This window comes from Cottoperca gobio, chromosome 16 (genome assembly GCF_900634415.1).
Source record: "Cottoperca gobio chromosome 16, fCotGob3.1, whole genome shotgun sequence".
In the NCBI taxonomy this organism is placed as follows: Eukaryota; Metazoa; Chordata; class Actinopteri; order Perciformes; family Bovichtidae; genus Cottoperca; species Cottoperca gobio.
The window spans coordinates 26,483,748-26,497,284 of record NC_041370.1 but is presented as its reverse complement, the minus strand read 5'-3'; the positions used below and the strand labels follow the sequence as shown (position 1 = coordinate 26,497,284).

The 13,537-nt window shown below is 41.0% G+C and overlaps 1 long non-coding RNA gene across 1 annotated transcript; it reads left to right on the top strand.

Annotated features, from left to right (window-relative positions):
• The first annotated feature begins 1,323 nt into the window (after positions 1-1,323).
• On the top strand, positions 1,324-13,413 carry LOC115021847 (uncharacterized). Its single transcript, XR_003833759.1, has 3 exons — positions 1,324-1,371; positions 7,007-7,086; positions 13,325-13,413. It is a non-coding gene; the product is annotated as an uncharacterized LOC115021847 (long non-coding RNA).
• The last annotated feature ends 124 nt before the right edge of the window (positions 13,414-13,537 follow it).

The window sequence follows — 13,537 nt, the reverse complement described above, 5'->3', positions numbered from 1 at the left end:
GCTTAAAATGACTTCCCCTTCCCACTCTCTCCTCCAGTCTGTCTCATTAAAACTGTTGCTGTGCGTTTCTTCTAAAAAAACAAAGTACATTGACATGTTTTATTCTTGTAGTGTCATATATCTGTGCTTTTTTAAAAAAAACCTCTGGCTCCATTCACATTTAAAACACCCACTCTAAAAGTATCCATAACAAATGAGGTGTTAAAAGCAAAAACACACATCATCAATGTTCGTTTTTCTAAAAACTTTTAACACAAGAGTTGTTTTTGTCTGAAAACCTCTTTGTCAGTGAGGCCAGACTCCTCTGACCAGCAGCGCCGGCCCCCGTCGGTGAGACCCACCGCTCCACTACAACCGTCACAGCAGCCGGTGGGCTCAACAGGCTCTCGTCATTTCATAGCTGATGAAGTTGCAAAAGTCACAAAGCGGAGGTTGAGCTCCACATCTTGGTTATTAAGTATCATATAAAGCTGTCTGCGGTGAGACACTACATGTTTCAGTAACTGAGACTTACACCCAGACAGAATCTTCTTTACTCTTTCCCGTGTTTGGAGAGCTCTCTACTGAGAAACTCATCGGTTATAAACGGAGGGACGTTGGACAGAATAACTTTCCCAGTTCCAGGGTTCCCCCTGACTCTAGAGACCTCAGGTCCTGTGTCTGTGTATCTATCTATCTATCCATCTAGAATATATTTTTGCACATTCTTGCCCAGATTCTTTCTTTAGAAACAGTTACATTTTACATATTTGTTTTAAATATAAATAATATTTTTATTTTTGTTTCTTGTCTATGCGCCAATACACCAAAGCCAATTCCTTGCATGTAAAAACCTATTTGGCAATAAACTACAGTCTGATTCTGATTTTATATGCTGATTATTTTATTGGTACTTTATTAGAAAAGGGTCGTAGTGTAATTTATGGTTGCATATGCAGTCTTTCTGATGTCTGTCTCTGCCCGAGAGCACACAGAGGCCACGGAGGAGAGAATGATACAGGGTAATTAATTAGTGACATTTGTCTAATTGTCAGATTTAAATTAGTCAGATTCTTGTAGATTTACTGGCTGAGATTGCAACCCTCACACCCAAACCAGCCCCTCCTCTCTTTAGGCGCTCTCTGTCAGAACCTCTTTCCAGTTTATTTTTCTAAATGTCTCCTTATGTCTCTCTCACTGCTCCCTCCTGCAGATATTTTGTACTGGACCCAGAGGCTGGATATCTCCAATACTATCTGAATGAACTCAGTAAAAGCCAGCGACCTCCCAGAGGGTCTCTATCTCTCCTTGGAGCAATGGTGGTCTCCGGGGATGAGTTTCCCTACATGTTTACTATTCAATCCACTACTGGGGATTCCTACAAACTCAGAGGTAAGAGAATGATGTCTCTCTGTCTTGAGCAATACGAGACATAGTGAATTTTGTCACAGTATGCCACTGTTGCATGGTAATCATTAATTTTTATTAAATCCTATTTGATATCTATGAGAATCATCTTACATCTGCACAGACTCATCATTAACTGCAGCTCACTTTTGGTGCTGGATGCCGGATAACTAACGTTACATGGATGCTGGTTAATAATTAACATTTCTACCGGACACCTTCACCTTAAGTCTGGCTTTACTTGTCACCCTATATCTAATCGGACATGTTAGTATTGGCAGTTAAAAAATACTCAAAACTTATTTTCTGAAGTACAACTATTAACCATTAAAGGTTCAATGTGTCATTCCGAGCTAGCTGCTCCAAAGAAATAGGGGGCAGTATTTCACCTCTCCTACTGGGTCCATACAATCTAAAATCATCAATCATTAAAAAAAAAAACCCCACTAATAATAATAATAACAATACATTTTATTTATCAAGCGCTTTTAAAAAGGTACTCAAAGACGCTTTACAGGTACATATAAGATTCAAAATTACATTAATTTGAGATTTGAACATGGAGAGAACAATCCAGTTACGGATGTGTTTGGGGAGTGAGTTCCAGAGGTAGGGGGCAGCGATGGAGAAGGCTCTGTCACCCCAGGTCCGGAGCTTGGTCCTTTGTGGCTGGGACAGGATGTTGGAGGAACGGAGGGTGCGAGGGGGAGTGTGGTGATGGAGCAGAAATACTTAATTAGCCTCACCCGGCTCATTCCCCCCTGCTGCAACACCTATTGTTCTTACCACCGGGATACGACCCTGTCATCTCTACCCTGTCCCGTCCCTCAACCTTGGAGAAAGCTGGGGGAACTGTGAGAATCATGTTCTTTGATTTCTCCAGTGCCTTCAACACCATTCAACCCAGGCTGCTGGGGGACAAGTTGGAGCGCTATGGGCTGGATCATCACCTCACCAGCTGGATTCTGGACTACCTCACCAACTGTCCACAGTACGTAAGGAACCGAGAGTGTCACTCGGACACGATTGTCGCAGCACGGGGGCCCCACAGGAAACGGTTCGGACGCCGTTTCTCTTCACCCTCTACACTGCAGACTTCACTCATAACATATCAAAGTGTCACCTGCAGAAGTTCTCTGATGTCTCTGCTATTGTCGGCCTCATCTCTGATGGGGATAACAAGGAGCACAGAGAACTGACGCAGGACTTTGCCCTCTGGTGCCAGACAAACCACCTCCATCTCAACACAGGGAAGACTAGGGAGCTGGTGGTGGACCTCAGGAGGTGTCATCATTCTCCCCCAACACCAGTGAACATCCTGGGAACAGACATTGAGATTGTAAAATCTTAAAAGTACCTGGGTGTTCACCTGAAGAACAAACTGGAGTGGTCAGATAACTAATAAAGGATTTCTGATTCTGATTCTAGTGACTCACTATCACCTCTAGAGGAACAAGTGGTAATACAAGACTGGACGGGGTCAGGTCGCGGCAAGTCAGTATGCATGCTAACTTCAGTAGATATCTCTGAAACATAACACACACACGTCTTTGACATAAGTTCAACTCTGTTACTCTGCACACTAGACAAGACGGTGAGAGGAAATGGCAGAGCAGGCAGACAGGCAGGCGGGTCAACAGACAGGCAAACAGAAGGGTCGCGCGACAAGGTGAGTAGTGATCCTGGGAAGAGCAAGAAAAACACTTTACCAAAGTACACAAGGTAAACTCAGTCATAATATACTGAGTGGCCGAGATCTAAGCTATTGGGGTAGTAGAAACAACAATCTGGTGATGAGTGGCTGGAAGACCAGGGTTGATAAACTGTGCTGGGATGAGATGATTGTAGACAGGTGAGCAGATTGGAGTTGATGAGTACACACACACACACACACACACACACACACACACACACACACACACACACACACACCACACACACACACACACACACACACACACACACACACACACACACACACACACACAGGGAAAACATGGACAGGGAAAACACTAGGGATACGGATGGGACAGTGATATTACCTCTTCACATTCTGTTGATAATGTTAGTTCATTGTTTAAATGTGTTAGGTTTAAATTCTGGCATATCTTACACATTGAACCTTTAATAGTAAAACTATTAATACCGCACAGTAAAAGCAAAAGTGAAGAGTGAAAGAGAGGCCTTATCAGCACAGTTTACTCAACAACTGTTCAAGGTGGAGCTTTCAATTCTAATATAATCCTGATAGTTTAATGAATAATAATGCATCATATTTTATTTATTGTAGTTTGTGAGTCAAATCTGAATCTACAACATAACCATTAACATTTCTCTGTCAGGTAATAATAGCAGTAGCCTACAATGTTTTCCTCTGAAGTAGCAGTACACAGTAACTATAAAGTTGAGTTGCATATTTTAGTGCTTTGGGAGCTTTTTGTGAGTTATTTCAGAGAGGAACAAATTAAACTACTGGATGCAGGAAGTACAACTGATTTTACAGAAGGAGTATTCAGCTTTCGGCCAATATAGCACGCAATTTATTTCTTCAAGTGACTACATTTATTATAAATAATGATTGAACATCCACATAAAAAGTGACAAATTTCTCTTTTAAAGCATTCACATCTGAAAATCACTTTCTCTGATGGTGTTGTCACTCCTAGTCATTTGTTGTCAAGGGAACCAGACCCCCAACATCTCAATAACTCATAACTCTTTGATATTTTTGATATTTTTGATATTTAGCGCCTTGAGATTGCTTTTAGCTTTGAAAGGCGCTTTATAAATACAATTTATTATTATGATTATTATGATTATTATGATTATTATGATTATGCTCCCTGATAGAAGGGAAAGCAAAGTGTAATGCAAAGCAGCAAAAGAGTCATATGCTAGCAAAGCACGAGGGAGCTTGAGGCAGAGGCGGTAAAGAAAGCACTGGGAGTCAATTTTCTGTATCGGTATCACGTGGGTTTCGCTACTGTCGCTCCAATGAGAGAAAGGAACATGAACACAGATTAAGACCGATTCCTTCGCCCCATAGTAACCGAAGTAAATAGTGGAGAGGTGTGTGATTCCTTTATTAAAGTTATTTAAGCATTGCACACACTGGGATCATGAAACTGGACCCATACTCAAATCAACTCAAATGTATTTCTATAGCCCATTTCTCCGGCCTCTGGGCCGTATACGGCCTGCGAGACCATTTGATCCGAGGTAATTCGTAAAACGCATGCAAAAAAAAAAATCAACTAGCCAAAAAAACTAGACGGGAATATTTTAAACGGGCGACTGATTGTTTTTCCTGGCCAAGGTCAGGGTCCTTGAACACAACACGAGTGGAACGTGTCATCACGTGGTCACGTCATGTCAAAAAACTTCAATTTTAAACGAGACTGTCGTTGACATCAGTGAACTTTTTATAATTTGTGCAATTATCACTGCCATGTGCAATATTCAATTTATTTTCCATCAACCACTTGGTACTTATATTATTTTTTATTATATTTAATTATTGTTTACTGCCTTTTTACTTCATATGTTCTTTTGCTGGGACAAGATACATTTCCCCATTGTGGGACTAATAAAGGATTGCTGATTTCAGATAAAACAGAAAGATACATGGATAAAAAAGTAGCTTTTTTGCATTTAGCATAAAAGAAAAGTGAAATGAATGGGCTGAGTCTTAAAAATTTTTTTTACAGAAGTTATAAGTTCAATAATTAGTATGGCCCTCGAAGGATGTTGTAAAAAAAATAATGGCCCTTGATAGGAAAAAGGTTCCCCACCCCTGCTATAGCCCAATATCACAAATGACACATTTGTCTCAGTGGGCTTTACAGACTGTAGAGCAGGGGTCACCAACCTTTTTGATACTGAGAGCTACTTCAAGGGTACTGAATAATTAGAAGGGCTATTTGTTTGATACAAACTTCCTGAATAACATAGTTGCACGGTTTACCTTTAATGATAATATTATCATTCATAATAATAATCATAATAAATATTCATATATGTGAAGAGACTGTCTGATCACATGTTAATGTTAATTATTCCTGACAATAATTATTAACAATGATTTACCATGGTAGGAAACACATATTTTTAAACATGCAACATTTTTTATTTATGTTCTCAATCTATTTCAACATTTGAACACATCTCTGATATTTTTGTAAATATCTTTATTGACAGTTTTGTATGAATTAATGAATTTGTAGCATTTTGTTCAAAATCACACCTGTTATATTTTTGTACAAAGTATAATTTCTGTAAAAAACGGTCACATCTTCAAATCATATCCTGTTTGTACTGACCACTAACTCGTGACCACGGGCCTCGTGAAAAGAGACTGCCCAAAGACTTGCCCAAAGCTGCCTTTAACTCACTGCTTGTTCTGCCCGCAGTGCTGCCAGGAGGGTAGTTATCATGGTAGCTTCTGTGACACGTACCGAAGTGTCTCTCCACAATGTGCCGCTTTGCCGTCGCCCCACAAATGAGACACACACTTTTCTTTCACTGTTGTAAAAAATAATTTATCAATCATTGTGAAAATAGTTAGTTTTCTTTCGCTTTTCTGCCATGTTTACCGTAAAAAACGCATGTAGCGCCCCATCATAGCTGATCCCGCTATCTTGCGAAAAGGTAAATGGAGATTTGGCTTGCGTGTTGAATTGAACTCTGAAATGTATGTTCATGTTTTTTTAATTTTATATTCAATATTGTCATTTTAAAATAAAGAATAATTCAAGTGTTATTGATAAATAAAAAAAACAGCAAAACAATTAAATACAAATTTTAGACGGAGCTCCATGGTGACTAGTGCCATTTGTAGAACATACCCTGCGGGCGACTCACGTAGTCCCTGCGAGCGACCAAGTGCCCGCCCGCATTGGCTACACCTGCTCATATCAGAGATGTGATAACTGACTATCAAATGTTGAAATAGATTGAGAACATAAATAAATAATGTTGCATGTTTAAATATATCTGTGTTTTCTACCATGGTAAATCATTGTTAATAATCATTGTGAGGAATAATTAACATTAACGTGATCAGACAGTCTCTTCACATATATGAATATTTATTATGATTATTATTAATGATAATATTATCATTAAAGGTGAACCGTGCAACTATGTTATTCAGGAAGTTTGTGTCAAACAAGTAGCCCTTCGTATTATCCAGTACCGTTGAAGTAGCTCTCAGTATCAAATAGGTTGGTGACCCCTGATCTAGAGCATAGGTCTTCAACAGGAGGTCTACCGAGGTACTGCAGGAGGGGTCGCAAAATAGTTTTTTTTTTTTGTATTGCTTTGCCCATTCACATTCCCTCCTTTGCTGTGTTTAGCAAAGGGCGGTATTTCGCTCCCGACACACACACACACACACACACACACACACACACACACACACACACACACACACACACCTACAATCAGAGACAGAGCGGACCAAAGAAGAAGAAATTAAATAACAGCGGCCCTCCCCTTTAACAGTAAATAAAACTGAAAAAAACTTGCATAACCTTCAATGTGTAGGTTATTTCCTGGCTCAGAGACAGACAGCAGTAAACACTCAGATTGATTCTGTTCCTCTGTATTCTGTTCCTGTCAGCACTGGACGCCCAAGAGGAAGAGTTATGGATGACCCAGCTACAGCTGTGTTCCCGACGCCACTCTGACGGCAGTGCCAAGGTACGCAAACAGACACACACAAATACACAAACTGTGATATGCAAAGTGAAGGTGACCACCTGACTGTTTAAAGTTTATATTGATTTTGAGACTTTTCATATCAATCCTCTTTACCTCTGTATTGGATTACAGAGCGTGTACATTTGGCCAGACAGACAAGTTTGTTTTTTGGACTATATTTTCATCAACTATATATTCCAGTGAAGCTGCACATTAGCGTGAGGTTCATCTTATTCAACATTTCAGTGATGCTTTACTCCTATGTTCTGAAACAGCATGGTTTGTTCTCCCTGCCACTGTTGTGCACCTCCAAGTACATTAAAGGTAATACTTACTCATGTGCTGTGACATTAAAATATTAGATCAGTTTGTCTATTTTAAATGGACAAGCTACAGAAACATGCACAAGCCATGTGCTTTGATGCTGTTTGTTTGCTTTCGAACTATGCCAAATTACCTAATATCCCCCTGTCTGCATATCACTGATGAAAGCTCCAAACAGCAACATCAGTTTAACTAACACACACACACACACACACACACACACACACACACACACACACACACACACACACAGGGAGGAGTGGGGATCGAAGGGGTCTCGGGAGGAGAGGGGAGCGAAGGGGCCGGGGTCCCGAGGGACAAAAGGAGCATAGGGGCTGGGGTCTCGAGAGACAGAGAGAGCACAGGGGCTGGTGTCTCGAGGGACAGAGAGAGCACAGGGGCTGGGGTCTCGAGGGACAGCTGGGGCCTGCAGCGGTCCTGCAGCAGCTGGAGCGGATGTCTGCAGAGGTCCGGCAGCGAGAGCGGGAGTCTGTGGAGGTCCGGCAGCGGGAGTCTGCGGAGGTCCAGCAGTGGGAGTGGGAGTCTGCGGTGGTCCGGCAGCGGGAGTCTGCGGAGGTCTGGCAGCAGGAACGGGGGTCTGCGGAGGTCCGGCAGCAGAAACGGGGGTCTGCGGAGGTCCAGCAGCAGAAACGGGGGTCTGCGGAGGTCCGGTAGCAGCAACAGAGGTCTGCGGAAGTCCAGCAGCAGAAACGGGGCCTGTGGAGGTCCGGCAGCAGGAACAGAGGTTTGCAGAGGTCCGGCAGCAGGAACTGAGGACTGATAGCCGACATGACGGCGGCTTGCCTGGCCAAATCTCCTCCTCAGAGGCCTTGAAGCCCTATGGACACTTAGAGGGCCTCCCAGGGCCAGGCGAGTATCCAGAAAGGGGTCAGGGGCTGAGGCAGGAGGAACGGCGGACTGTAGCGGCCCGGTGGCAGGACTGGGGGGGGGGGGGGGGGGGGCAGCGCCTCAGACTTGTTCCTTTGTGCTCGTTTATCGAGAGTGCAAATTGTTTCACATTTCTGAGGCTGCTGTGTTTAACACCGGTTACAGTTTGAATGTCTGACCCGTCTCTTCTTACCGTTGCATTTGTTTAACACTCCTTAATAAAATTTCTTTGTTTGCTCCCTGGGTACATGGTGTATCAGGGCAATTGAAGGTAAAAACAACAACACATTTGTTTAATAATATAATATTTATTATTATTTTGAAATTTTATTATATGTAACTTCAATCTCAGAGAATTTGAGTTTTTATAATAACATAATATAGCCGCCTAATAATAAGAAAAATATTATGAGAATTGAAATACTAAATTAATATAATCAATATCTAATATAAATTATAAATACTAAGAATAATAATTACAATCATACAAACAGCATAATAATCAACATTAGAATTCAGGGGAGACAAAAAGGAAGCGTACATTTTATTTAATGGGGGGGGGGGGGATAATGGATAGGGGGGTGCTGGCCCAAAAAAGGTTGAGAACCACTGATCTAAATGCTTAGCTGCGGTGTAAAAACTGGAACTACAGGGGTTCAGAGCTGATTAAGACCTGCTTTGTCAAAACGAGCACAGGTTCATCTGAAGCGCAGCAAACCTGCAGCTGAACCTGAGACATTTACCACGACATGAGAGTAGTGGGTTAGCAAGGTATATTGAGCCTTAAGTCAGAGTTTTCAGTGTCTCTTTTAACCTTGCTAGATGCCTCAGTAACTTTTGCTGCACCCCAAATGTGTTCAGTTCTGCAATTCACTAGTTTACACTTTTGGAAATAGCTTCACCATTGCATCGCTCTTTAAAGTGTAAGAACTGAATGTGCAGTTTTCACATAAAAACTAATTGGTTGGCATTGAGAGTGAATCGAGTGATAAGATAAATATATTAACTTAAGAAATGTACATGCCAGCACTCCTTTTTTTTGCCTTATTTGAAGCAACAATGCTTTTTGCTATAATTAATATAGCTTTATATTCTTCATAGCTCTCCATTATAACAACCTGTTCCTCCTGACTAAAGTATGAAGCACACGATCGATACATTTTGTGCCATAGAAGAGACAAAAGAGGTCAAACACTCCCTTTATGGGAACGTGCACAGAGCCTCAATAATAATAATAATAATAATAATAATAATAATATTAATACTACTAATAATAATAACATTAATAATAAATCCATTAATTTATGGAGTGCTTTTCTAAATACTCAGTTTACAGTTTAAAATTAAAAAGATTCCATACGAACATACAACTGGAAGTGATGGGGGCATGGATAAATGTTTCGGCACCGGTAAAGGACAAGGCAGATGTTCCTGAGGTGGAAAAAAGCAGTTGCGGTGGGTGTTGGAGGAGAGTTAAAGTTGAATGTCATCGGCAAAGCAGTGGAAACGAGTACCATGTTGGCAAAGACAGTTGATAACCCCTGTCCTGAAGCAAAGGGGACAGCTTCACCTCCAAACCCCCCTTGTTTTGATTGAGACCTTAAATTCCCCATGATGACTGATGGAAGAAAATAATTCTATTTTCTCCTCATGGCTCTGCCTTTGGCATTAGAATTACATCTCTATGTCTCCACCTCAGTACCTCTGGAATTTGGGTCTTTGCTCTGGGTAGTAGGGTTGGTCTGGAGAGCGTGATCAGCTGGCAGTGGAGGTAAATAATACCCCTGGGCTTGTCCCTGTGACTCTCCAAAAGGGAGAGAAAAACACACCAGGATAATCAGTAAAAAAGTTTTAAAATGCACAAGCTGCTGCAAAAGGCTTCCACTGGAGCACTCAAGATGGTATACTGCAGAGGTTTCTCTCTGTAAATGAGCCTGTATGTACACTTGACAAGGGATGGAGAATTGTTTGTTCATTGCGTATAGCTGTGTATGCACTCATGTTTGATGAACATCAACTTCTTTGTTAATACAAGCAGTTCCTACACACACATTTAGTAGAGCTTGTTCAACACACAGCCTTCCTCAAGGTAGAAAGCTCATCAGGATGGTAGGTCACCAGCTGAGGGGGAGGATTGAAGGACTAATAATACACCTCCTGCATCAATGACAAAAGTTTTCTCAGTGGCCTACATATGAGGTTGAGTTAAGGAATTGGTTTGTCTGCGTGACCTCTGACTCTCTGCCCCGTGAACCCGAATAAAAACTATCTGCTGCGTCTCTGATGAGTCATTCACTGAAGATGTGAGTGTGTCTTTGTTTGTTTCCCCCAGCTTACTGAAGAGAGAGAGAGAAAAACATCAGCATTAGTGGTTTTAAGTGTTTCAACAAACATCCTATGCTGTAGTTTTTCTACTACAAACCATCTCGAAGAGGTACTGATGCATCTCCTTTTTCTGCTGGTGTAATTATGTATCATGTCAAAATCTTCACTTTAGTGAATTATAAAGCAATAAATCCTGCCTTGTTCCTGCAGCAACACTTCAACCCTCCGGCTGTGTCTGCAGGGTGGAATTTAGGTGATGTTGAAGAGTGAGATATTATACCTGTGGGGGATACAGTATGGTAGGTCAGATGGCTAAGCAAAGGCAGAGCCAAAAAAAAGGCACAAAGTGTCTCACCAAGACTAAAAATACATAGCGAATGTTCCATCTCCTCCTATTTCATAATTTGTGTGGCTCTTTATTTGTCAATTCAGAGGGGTCAAATCTCTAGACATCAGTATCAGTCACACTGGCTGATACTAATCTCTCTCTCTCTATCTTCAAGATCCACAAGAGGTCCCTATCTGCCTCCCGACTGAGAGCTGAGTAGTTGCCCTGCTTGACTACCTGTCACTGCCCAAAGTAAAGATATACTGCCAGGTCTCCTGTCTGTTTTTGCAAATGGGTCCTCATTCTCTGCATATGTTACAGTATCCTTATTAATAAGTTTTTTCCTTATTAATACATTCCTCCTTGTTATTGAAGAATTGTATATTTGTTCTGTGGCATTCTTTTGGTAACACTTGTTAAATTCTTGCTATACAATAAAAATTCAGGTTTGAGTCACAGCCCCTCTAAATGCCTGAGCACGTCCCTGTCTCCCGGTACATTGTGTTTTCTTTTTAAATAAATCCATGTATATATGTATATGTGACAATTACAATTACAGAAGGATCATTAAGTCAGTGACCACACACAGTAACGTTAGTTCTACACTACACAATATTATCTTCCTCTGTACTGTAGCCTCATATAAGATAAGGAATGGTATTTTATTCTACACACAGTAAACTGATGAGGTCCCTCTCTATCTGCACAGCTTTTCTCTCTCGTACATTTTATGAATATAGCAGAGAAAGCTGACTGATGGACCCACATTTTCAGCTGCTAATAATGAAAGCAAGAGTTTGAGTATACATAATGTGTGTTTGCATACATGATTTGAGCTGTTTCAGCATTGTGTGAATTTTCATCAGCGAGCATTGGTGACTCACTTTCCCCTGAGGATGCGTGTGAGTGAAGCCAATCTGAGTGCTGTATGCATGTGTTATAGTGTCTGAGTGAGTGATAGACAATGTGTGGAAAGACATAATTAGATCTCTTTATATGGCTGCACCTTGGCCATGTTCTGTATATGCTACTGTATTTCTCCGCTTGCAGTAACAGCAGCACTACAAACACTACAACCTACATTTACTTTTCCTGATAAGCTCATGTGAATAATGACTGTTGTCAAGTAGTGTGACCCCTTTTTATTTAGGTATGAGGACTTATTGTTATTTTCACACATTACATTGAAACCATTGGTATTCATCCTCTGAGAATCATGGATGGCCATTAGTTTTTGAGATTGTGTCATGGACGGAAAAGATTGACAAGACATTGACATTTGAACCTCATGGTCTTGGAAGATTAAAGACGAAGGTCTCCCCAAAATTATTACTACAGAATCCATACATTGTTGTCCAGATATCTTGCCCTGGACCAAAGTGTTGGATAAACGGACAGACTGACCTTATAAACTGACCTAATCAGAACCAATGTTTCGCCACACGGCTCCTCTCAGCCACACGGGTGCATCAAATATAAATTGTCACCCACTACAAATTGAAAAATTAGCATTAAAACAAGCTCATATTATTTAAGGTCAACAAAGTCAAGGTTATTGTTTTATTTTATTTCATTGAACTTAATGCAGAGTTGAACTTGCAGTAAGTGCTGCTGCTCTGATTGCAGTGATTCCATTTATGCACAGCACTGTATGTCAAATATGTCTGAATGATCCAAACACTGGAGATCAGAGGTATTAATAGTTTCTGGGGAAAGGACAAAGATAGAGGAAATAGCAGTCGTCACTGTTGGACTCACAAGTATGATTATGTCTGTGACAGACATTCATCACAGTTCAGTAAACATTATTAATTATTATATATTATTAAACAAGTTGTGTTGTCCCAGTGGCTGTGCTCTGCAGTAGCAGTGTCAGAAGTAATTATCTCCTGGGGTCAGGCTCATCATCTCTCGTTTACAGACTCTGTTTACTCTTTCCTTTTTGCCTTTCTTCAATCACAGTGTCACTTTGATGTTCCTCTCGTCCCACTTTTAACACTTCAACTACCTTTATCTCTCTACTCAAATTCTCCCTGCCTGTGTACTTTAATCTCTATCTCTTTACAACCAGGGCTTGACGGGCTTGACGTCTCTTACAAACTCTGCAGAGGCTGTCACTGATTCTGTTTACTGAAACTCTCACCAGAATCTTGTAATGTCAACCACGGCATCCACTCTGTTTCTTTTTGGCAAGTGGCAAAAGTTTGACATAATAAAACTTTTTGCAGCAGTAAGAGAAAAATGTCAAAGTGACTAATCACTACTTCCCCGTCACATAGTGAGCAGTTACCTTGACACTGCAGCTTCTTTGATTATAAAGCATTTGTTTGTGTGTGTGTGTGTGTGTGTGTGTGTGCGTGTGTGTGTGTATAGGTGATGATCCAGGCTGAAGGGCAGCAGAAGAGCCTGGTCAATTCTATTGAGTCTCTACACCCCCGAGGTGGACCCCTCTCTTCTCTGGATGAGGTAATAAGATAAGTAACCAATGACAATTATATCGCATGAATAATTTCTATCGAACAAATCATTCTCATTCTCTCGGCTGCCACTTGTGGTCAAACCTGTAAAGATGCAATCACAACTGTG